General features: G+C 49.1%; 1 protein-coding gene across 1 annotated transcript in view; it reads right to left on the reverse strand.

Moving 5' to 3' along the window:
- Window positions 1–4,249, reverse strand: part of PDE4B (phosphodiesterase 4B) — a 222,592-nt gene extending 218,343 nt beyond the window's left edge. The window contains exon 1 of the mRNA XM_061364884.1: window positions 4,153–4,249. The gene's annotated coding sequence lies outside the window, so the exon portion shown is untranslated. The remainder of the gene's footprint in view (window positions 1–4,152) is intronic.
- Window positions 4,250–10,449: the final 6,200 nt, after the last annotated feature.

Consider the following 10,449-nt stretch of genomic DNA (forward strand, 5'->3'; position numbering starts at 1 on the left):
AACACTCTTTGCTTGGCTTCTAAAGAGGAGAGAATATTCAGGAAAGAGAGATGGATGGAGGGGAGGAGAAAATCCCACAGACCACACTGAAAACCCACACAGACAGAAAGAAACAGAGAAGCAATGATGACTACAGGGGAATTTTCTGGATCTTCTTCCCCAGACTTATTAATAAGTGTATTGTGAAGTGCACAAACACGAGAAAGTGCCAGACGTGGAGTGCACATGTGCACTCACAGAATTACACTTTATAAGCCTCAGAATAGCCCCAGATCTAATCCATCCTCATCCACTAATCTATTTTCTCATCACTGACAGCAACGCCAGATGCTTCGACAGAAAGTGCAAGAAATTCCACTGTAGGCAGACACAGGATAATCTGCTCTCCTGAAGGCTTCCTACAAGCCTTATTTCTCAGAGGCTGCCTTCAGCTCTGAAGGGTAAACATTTACATCTTTCCTGCAGCTCTCCAGAATTGCCTTTTTAGTTGTTTGCAGAGTTTTCCCTACTTCTGGATACTTCTGTGATTCACAGGAATTATTCTGGATCTAGCCAAATTCTGTGCTTCAAAAAAGCTCTGGCAAAGAGCCCCTTGGTCTGAGTCTATATCTAATGGAAACAAAATTAACAGGCTTGATTTCACTCCATGTTTACCTGTTCTTACATTGTATGACCAAGAAAAAGGTTCTTAATTTACCTTTCTGTACTATTCATCATCCTCTTTCTAATATGCTAACTCTTAAACTATTTGAGATGTAACATGTAGAGCTGAGAGGCAAACAGAACCAATGGCATGTTACCCTCACAGGAGAGAGAAAAAGACCTTCCAGGCTCATTTCAACCAATGCGATACTATCAATTTGTTCTTTTGTAAAAAGAGAGCTGGGCCGGGTCAGCCTGGAGAAGGCTCCTTAAGGAAAGAGCAGCTCCAGTGCCTGAAAGGACTCCAGGAAACCTGGAGAGGGTCTTTGGACATGGGCCTGTAAGGACAGGCCAAGGGGAATGGCTTGAACCTGCCCGAGGGGAGACTGAGCTGAGCTCTTAGGCAGAAGCTCTTCCCTGTGAGGGTGCTGAGGCGCTGGCACAGGGTGCCCAGAGAAGCTGTGGCTGCCCCATCCCTGGCAGTGCTCAAGGCCAGGTTGGACACAGGGGCTTGGAGCAAGCTGCTCCAGTGGAAGGGGTCCGTGCCTGTGGCAGGGGTTGGAGCTGGAGGAGCTTTAAGGTCCCTTCCAACCCAAACCAGGCTGGGATTCTACGATTCTTCAAAAAACAAGTTTTAAAGCTCAAAACTAGATTCATAATTAAAGGCATTCAGCTAAAATGTTTTACCTAAAGCAGCTAAATAACCATTCCTCCGCATTGCCTGAAACCAAAACACTGCAGCAGCAAGAATCAGAACGTGAAGCTGACAAATTATTTTAATTCTCTAAACTAGAAATAAAGAGGGGAGAAAAACCCACAAGCATGAGTAATAACATCAGATTAATATCCTTTTGCTTCAAAAGCAATATTCAATGTACATAGACACACATTCATTTGCAATAGCCCTCAAGTTTAGGGGAGTTCTTTCACATCATCGTTTTTTCTATGCTCTTCTGTTAGTTTTCTTCCATCTGCTAAGGCTATATTTATCCTCCTACCATAATTATACAACTCCCATTTAGTGATGGAACTAGTGTAGAGACTTGCCTGCTCTATTTGCTGCATGACAGGCATTGACTTAAACAAACCAAGGTGTCTCTACGCAACGTCTTGTCAGTGTTTCTCAGTGTGTAAGAACTACCCACACCTATAACAGGATACTTGGACCACGTGGATGGCTCCAGGGGAGGGTTGTTGGGGTAAAACAAGTCTTCCCAAGTTATCAGTGCTTCAAATTGCCATTTTAGGCAGGTTTCAATGCTTCTATCCATGGCTATCCATTTCAAATGTGGAAATTCAAGATGATTGTAATGACTTTTTAAACAAGACCAATGTTCACCGAGACAATTATTTCACTAATCTATCTAAACTTCACGATAGGTAAGTCAGATTCTTGAGTAAGGATGTGAATGCTGAATAAGGAGAGGCCTCTGTGTGAGGTCCAAAGAGATGGAATGTAAGCTCAGGGGTGGCTGGGATGAACATGAAGGTCTAGGACACAAACGTTCTGAGCTGGACAAATGGAGGGGCTGGCGAGCACCTGGAAAAGCAAGAGGAAAGATGATGAACAAAGCTGCCCAGCCCTCTACAGTACTTCAGAGCAGCAACAGAGGAAGCAGCAGAAGGATCTAATGATTCTGTTCAGCATGGTCAGAACAACAGGCATGGAAAATGGTTTGGGCAGTGGGGTTTTCATCAAATATAAAATGGCACATACTGGGGCAAAGGAGGAAACTGCAGGAACCAGAAAGCACAAAGAGCCTTTGTGACCTAGGCAGGAAAAGGAGAGGCTGTATTTGCAGAAGGCAGCACTCTATTTACTGCCAGTAAATGAGAAAAGGCTCCTACCAACAAACACCAAAATAGCATGGGATCAGGATTTGTTTATACCACTTATCTCCGTAACACAGAGTAACCTTCACTTGCGATTCGGCACCTTGATGCAAACTCAACCTGAACGTGGTCTGGGAAGAAGCAGCCAACAAGGCTGGATCTTGTCTTTTACTTCAGGTTCATGTCTTAGCACTTCATTAAAAATGGTCTACTGGCATCTGAAACCTCCAAAGATGAGAATGAAGTAAGATTTAGCTGTACCTGGAGTACCTGAGCAGGCACATGAAAAGCCATGAAAATAGATTAGACAAGAGAAACAGGTAATTGCAATGAATGATCTGCTATATGCAGCCAGTACAGTACAAAGAGTGCTTTCCTAGGACACGATTAGGTAAAGAGCTTTAGTTTCTAGATGATTTCTAAATCAGAGATTTATTTACAATCTGGCCACCATCTCTGGAGCCGATGGGGAGGGAGGCAGCAAACAAGCATCTCAAAGTGGTATAAAAAGTTCCCTGTTCCATTGGATTTCAAGCATGCAAATGCAGTTATTCAGCTTATTCCCTGCTGCTCCCTCTGCACACCAGCATTTCAGAGGGGAAAAAAAACATGAAATCTGCCGTTAAGAGAATTTACAAATCTATCAGGAATTATCTCCTCAGCATAGGTGGTACTGGGATAGGAAATGCATTTCCTATTGGGGCAGATGCTGAGCACCACAATAAAACAACTCCTTACCTGTGTGGCTACGTTTCACCCCGAGAGATCTACGCATCTCACTCCATATCAGAGCTGGTTTCTCACTCCCCAACCATCCCCCAGAGGTGAAAGGAGAACCCTTCTCTGCTCTTCCGCCTGGCACCCCATGGGCGCACTGGGGCCGGCATGGAGCTCCGCAGAGGAACCACTCAACTTCCAGGTCCTCCCTAAACTCAGCACCACCCACCAGGCACCGAACCGGGAAAGGGAGCATCAGAGATAAAACAAACTGACTCAAACCACATGTTAGCGGGCATGATGCATCGAGACGAGCAAATGCCACAGGGAAATTGAGGCCGGGAGAGCTGACCCGGCAGAGGGACGAGGGCCCAAGGCTGCGCATCCCTTCGGAGGCACGGATGGAACCTGACCTGTTTCTGATGGGGGGGACGGCACCTGGCATGGCATCCCCCTGCCACACAGCACCGCGAGTAAGCGAAGCCACAACAAAACAGCCTCAACAGGCTCAAAATAGCACAGGGGATTGCAACAGAAATTAGGCAAAAATAAAGAAAAAAAATGTGAAAAATAACCCAAACAACAATTAAAGTGCATCTTCCTCTCAGGAAAACCACAACCCTTTTTCTCCTAAGCTCTCAGTTCTTAACCCCATGTGATTCAACACGACAAAACTTGCCGGAACCCCCGGAACAACCCACAAGTGACTACGGCTTCTGTTTGCCTCACCGAGCCTGGGGCGCTGAGGTGGCGGCACCGCCATGTCCCGGCCCGCCGGGACCCCACCGTCCTCCGGCACCGGGACCGCGGGCACGGAGGCTCTCGGCCCCGTCCCGTCCCTCCCGCTCCGGAGACCGACAAGGACGCGGCCCCGGGCTGCAGCCGGGGCAGGCGAGCGGCGCTCAGGCGCTGCCGGCCCGGAGCGGCGGGCAGGGAGCCGGGGCAGCGCTCACCGCTTACCTCAGGCAGCCCGGCGCCGTCTCCGTGGGCTCCGCCGCTCTCCCCTCACGGCGCAGGTTCCCCGTCAGCCCCGCTCCTCAGCGCTCCATGGCTCCGCCGCTCCCCGCAATGGCAGCAGCACGAAGCGGCAGCGGCTCCGAGCGCGGCCACCACCTGCCGGGGCTGCGCTCGGCTGCTCCCCGCTCCCCTCCGCTGCCCGCTCCGCTGCCGGCCCCTGTGGGCGCGGGGCGGGCTCACCTCAGCGCCCGCTTCCCGCCCGCCGGGCGGGGCGGCCTGAGGGGCGGCCATGGGGCGGGCCGGACCCGCGGCCCAATAGACCCGCAGCGGCCGCCGGGAGAGGAGCGGCGGGGCTCGGGGAGCCCTATGGAAGCACCGGGCCTGTCCCGGGGGGGAGCTAGGGCCCAGCACTGCTCGCTGCGGGAGCCGTGAGGGGACATTCCCCCCCCACCTCAGCTTTCCTGGACGGGCAGGCACCCTCGGGGCCTCGCTACCCGGGTTTGGGCAGCAGCCGTGCTCTGCAGGGTGCCCAGGGTAAGGCAAGAAGCCAGTTTATCATCGCTGCATCAACAGGGGCAGAACAGGGGCTGTTCAGTGTGGAGAAGGCTCAGGGGGGACCTGATGGCTGCATCCAACTGCCTGACAGGAGGATGGAGCCAGGAGGGGCTGGGCTCTGCTCCCCAGGAACAAGGGATGGGACAAGAGGAACCGGCCTCAAGCTGCACCAGGGCAGGTTTAGATGGAGCTGAGGAACAATTCCTGCCCCAGAGGGTGCTCAGGCATTGGAACAGGCTGCCCAGGGCAGGGCTGCAGGCACCGGCCCTGCAAGTGTTCACACCCCGTGGAGACGAGGCCTCAGTGCCATGGGTTAGGGGTGGCCTTGGCAGGGCTGGGGAATGGTTGGACTGGGTGAGCTTAAAGGGCTTTTCCAACCCGGTCTATTCTGTGATTCATGGCGCTTTGAGGCCCTGCCTTAGAAAACACTGCCCTCCGCACCCAAAGGAAGGCATGCAGGATACCGCAGCCAGGCAGAGGAGCCACTGGAAGGTATTCAGGCACCATCACCCACCCTAGTGGAAAGCCACTGGCGTAACCCGGCCATGCTGGTCAACACTCAGCTGCTTCTCTTCCTTGTGCAACAGCAAAACGCTCACCTCAGCACGCTAAGGCCACTGTATGGTCACACCATCCAGAAGCACCCATGATGTGGAAGATAACTCATTTTACATGGTTTTGTTACAGTAGGAACTTCTGTTTGATCCCAACGGCGATGAGGGTGTTTGATGTCTCCATCAAAAGCCAAGTTTCTGGAGTAACTATGTGAAGGACTTAATTCACAGTTTAAAAGAGGATGTTTCTAGCCTCTGCGGCTGCAGAGCAGCCTTTGAAAGCTTTATAAAGCCTTTTAAAAGCTTAATGAACCCTCTCCAAGTGCCAAAACCTCAGAATCCTGAATGCAAAATAAAATGTATTCATTATGGTCCCATTTAAATTAAGAGTTAAACTCTCTATTTGTGGATGACACAGAGACCCTTGATTAATGACTACAGCCTCTGAAAACCTAACACAAGGCTGCTGTGTTGTAACTTTGCCCAAGTACCACCCCATAGCCTAGTATCCCACCGGCCCCCAGTACAGACCATACCAGCTCCAGATAAACCACTCTTTATGCAGTGCAGTGTAAAGGAACAACATTGAATGAAAGTTTTGTATCATATAATCATAAAGAGAGGGGGGAAAGGGCTGCAGAGCTGTTCAGTTACGTTGTGGTAAAGCTGAGAGCTGATAACTGCTTGATGGAGTTCTAGAATAGAAGTTTCCTTTTGCATACACAAAGTAGAAAACTAATTATGAATAAATTATAATTTTCCCTTCTCTCAAATAAGGGCAAATTTATCTCTGTGCATGTAGTGTAAGGCAAGTGTCAGGCTGCTAATAGTTGTAATTCAAATGGCGATGTGGGTATATACTGTATTGCCTTCATTACTTCGTATTGCAAAGGAGAAAAGCAGCCTCCATGGATACATGGTGCTGTAGTGCCAGGGTTGTTAAAGCTGCTGAAAAGCAGTCTCTGCAATGTTTTGCACTGTTATATCACCTCATCCTTTCCTTTGCCAGCAAAAGACCTCTCCAGACACATACTAGCCTATCCCAAAGTCCCCAAAAAAGAAAGATTTGCACCATTAGCTTGAACACCTTTTACCAATGTCATGGTTGGATGTGAAGCTATGCTTATGTTTGGTTACAGGAGCTGAACTCTGTCATCGCACACTAAAGCAAGGCTGAGGTTGGGCAGGAAGAGGAGCTCTCACCTTGCAGAGCAACCAGCAAGGCTTTTGCCCCTGTGAGCACATCCAGTCCTGCAGAGGAAGGTAACTTAGTGCCATATCTTTACTGAGCAGCTCTCCTGGGATGGTTCACCCTGGTGCAAAGCAGCAGCAGCCAAAGCAGCCTCTGTGGCCGTGTCTGCAGGCGCCCTCCTTGGGATGGGGCTGTGAGCCTCTGCAACCCTGCTCAGGGTGGCACTGAGGGTCTGAACACACTGGGGTGGCTCACAGCCCCATCCACTGACAAGGATGGACACACACCTATCCTGCCCCAAGCCTCACCCTTGGGTACAGAACACCTTCAGTTTTGTCATGTGAAGGATGTGCTTTTGGGAAAGAATAAGGCACATGGGTCCCAATTGCCTCCAGAAGACGCAAGCTGGATCAGCACCAGGCCTAGTGTGGCCTGTACTTCATAGGCCTTTAATTTCACCAGTTTCCTGCTGCTCAGCCCTGTGTGTCTGACTAAAGCCTCCCTCCCAGAGCCTCCCAGCCTGGGTCAGGAGGTAGGACAGAGAAAGCACCACTTAGAATGTTCCTCCTCTGGTTGCTCACTGCCAGCAGTAAAACATGTACTTAACACTCCAATTCGAACTTGTCTCAGCTCAGCTTTCAAGCAGAGGTTCTCACGCCTTCCCCTGCTAAACCAAACACTTGGAGTATTTGACATGCTAATAAAGTCACTGCTTAATCCACTGTTTGATAAGCCAAGTAGATCAAGCTCCCCACATTGATTATACATGGCATTTTCTTCTCTCTTTACACATTCTTACAATTTTTCTAGGCCTCTCTAAACATGCCAATCCCTTTCCCAAAATCTGGGCTGCAAAACCATTTGTAGCATTTCAGAAGCGTGAAGGAGCAGTGGGTAGAAGCAAGGTGATCCCCTTGCGCCATGAATGCTGCCTTGGTCAGAGAGTCGTGTACAAGGATGCTCAGCTTGTTAGGTTCAGCAGCTCTTCTCTGGATTCTAGATTAAATCTCTGTGGTTTAGGCTGACAAATCCTCAGTTGTTGCGTGTGGAGCCTTTTGCAGAGCTGTTTCTTAACTCTAAGCACCACACAGTTATGACAGGAAACCCTTATCTTCTAGGCTACAAGGCCAGGAAAATGAACATTCTTGCTCTTAGTCCCCCCCCCAGCCCTCAAGCAGCACATGCTATCTTTTAACTCCCTGGCAATAAGGAATAGCAGTAATCCTGATACAGCCAACTATTCACAAACACTGATGCAGTTCCAAAGCCTAACAACAGACAGAAGTGCTTCACCCTGACAGAAGGACCTGGTTGTTACTGCTGCGTGGTAGCTTGCTGCAGCAGTAGCCTCAAATGATCCTCCTCTCCTCACAGCCCTCTGACATCCTATTGGAAACTCAAATACTGGTAGCAAAGGCTGATACAGGGAGGATGAGATGAAGAAACTCCTTCAAGCTCATCCTGTGATCCTATCACAAGCTGTGTTATTCTTATCTTCCTCCACTGAATCTGCCAAGTCAACTTCAAGAAGTCATCCATGGCATTATGTTCCACCGACCTGAAGCACTTGTGATCTGCACTAGAACTGAACACTGGAAGCTGCAAAGCTTCCTGCTCCTACACTGCTGGACCAATATTTACCACATACCAGCCATGAGCACAAACTTTTCACTATCAGCAAGCTCTAAACGTCCAAAAGGACTGAATTCCCATGAATGTGACTGATATCCTGCCAGCCCTGTGAAGAGGTTGTGACTTACACTCACCAATGCTGTTTAATTAGTGCTGTTGTCATCTGTAACTCTCAAACATGCAATACCCAGGCAAACCCTGTATTCCCAGCCGTGCCACATCAGCTTAGCCAGTACATGGCCAAACCTCCTCATTCCTGTGAGGCCACAGAGAAGCTGCCCAAAGGCCACCTCCAAGCACATCTCTCCAAAGCTGATATCCATCACAGCTTAGCACGTATTTAAGCCAAGGCACGGAGATGAAGTCGTTTTACTGGTAGTGATGAATTGGGCTCCTCCTCTCAGAAGGTAGGAGAAAAGCATCTGTTCTCACTCTCCAGAGTCACTTCACACTTAAACTTTTAATCCTGGGATCCCACAGCCTCCCATACAGGAGCTGGCAGGATAATACACTATGAGGTTTTGGGTGCTTTCTGAAAGGGAACATCCATTTCACTGAAATGGGGCTGTCTTCCTCCACTGCTGGACCTTCCCCTTACAAGGTCACATCCCCATCAGTGAATAGGCAGATGGTGAACACTTATGTGCCAACAATGCAGAGATGATGCATGAGTGGTCAGTAATGCACTAATGCAGTAACTCAGGGGCATTTTTGGATGCACTGTTGACACTGAGCTCTCATTTACCAGTCTCAGTAATGCTTTCCATCCTTTCCAGGATGGAAAATTGCCTTCTTACCATTTCTGTCCCATTCTGGTATGTGACTGCAGTTCTTCAGGCCTTCATCCCCTCTCAGCTGAAGTACAGCAACATGCTGGGAAGGAAGCTCAGGGCACATCAGAAACTCCAGCTGGTACCTAGGGCATTGTAGAGCATCACCCCAGCAGCTCCAGGAACCATCCTGGACTCAAGCTCCCCATAAAACAAAACCAAGTGCAGGGTCCTCACCTACCTAATCCTCTGTGCTGCAAACCCACCATAGCCAAAAAGCTGCTCGGTAAGATGCTGAGTATTGCCAACACCTCCGTTACTGCTGCATGGCGGAGCTTTGAGGCCAGAAAGTAAAACTGTCTGAGGATCAAATCCAAGGATATGGAATGAACCAAGAAGTAGATATCATTAATAAATGTGTCACCAATTATTGCTCCATGTGAACTGTGCATTTCTTGGGCTCTGCTTTCTCTACTATAGAGAGCAATGTGCATCTAAAAAGGTGGGGGAAAGTCCCTCTTACCAAAATAGGACACTATTGCATCCATATTTTTTCCCTAAGGAGACAGAAAAACACTAACCTGGCAGATGTTACTCATTCTGCTTAATGCACTCATATTTTGGTGATAAATGTGGTAGGAGAGCTTGTACAGAATAGAATAAATGGCTTCAGTGAGGTACTGTCAAAACAGTAAGAAGGAGATGTGTTTCCCATTAAACTAGAGAGGGAGTAAAAGCAAATGTGTTTTGAATGAGAATGGCTGGTATTAGAGATGCTAAAAATAAAGGGAAGTGAAGAGGAACACAGCCCTTACTCCACTGCCAAAAGAGAGGAAAATGGTTCTGTCTCTAAGGGGAAATGACCTCTCCCATCTCTTCTTTGCTGGTTGACCAGTTGGGGATCCACCATGAAGGACATCACAGGCAGGAAGGTTTCCCAGATCCTGGGGTTCTGTGCCCTCCGGCACTCCCCAGCAGGCAGCACAGCCCCAGAGCTTTCACTGAGAAGCTGGTTCCTGTTTTGTGGTATTTCACACAACCCTCTGGCCTTGTTCCCCCTTTGTCTCCCCTCTAAAATTCCTCTTTCAGAGGAGTTCTCTAGGCATTCAAGCAGAGAAGGTGGCCAGTGCCTCCTGCATCGTTGTCTTCCTTCCTCTGTGCCTTTGGTTCATCAACCCCAAACAGCTTTGACATCTTCTTCCTCTTCCATAATGGTCTTGGTACCAGAGAGAGGAATTCAGGGGAAAACCGATGGGAGGCTGCAGGCTGCCAGGAGATGAACAGAACAATATGGAAGCCAGGGAGGAAATAGATGCCCTGAATACTCTGAGATCAATGAATTAATTCATTGTCCGGGATTAATGAGTGCTTGTGCTCCCTCCTCTGTCCTTCCACTGCAGCTGAAGCAGCTCATATATATCAAATAGAGGGGAATTAAGTGGGGTATAACAGATGCTTCTGTGCTCCTGGCATCAGGCAATGCAACTCACCCACCACATTTAACACCAGCAGGAGAAGAATTGTTGCTTTCAAGAGCTGAGGGAAGACAGACTGAGCAGGAGGGACAAGGTGCAAGGAAGGCATTTCATCCCTCCTT

Source organism: Neopsephotus bourkii, unplaced genomic scaffold (assembly GCF_033783945.1).
Source record: "Neopsephotus bourkii isolate Nb327-2 ecotype Australia unplaced genomic scaffold, CSIRO-AGI_Nbou_v1 NB_1250, whole genome shotgun sequence".
Lineage (NCBI taxonomy): Eukaryota > Metazoa > Chordata > Aves > Psittaciformes > Psittacidae > Neopsephotus > Neopsephotus bourkii.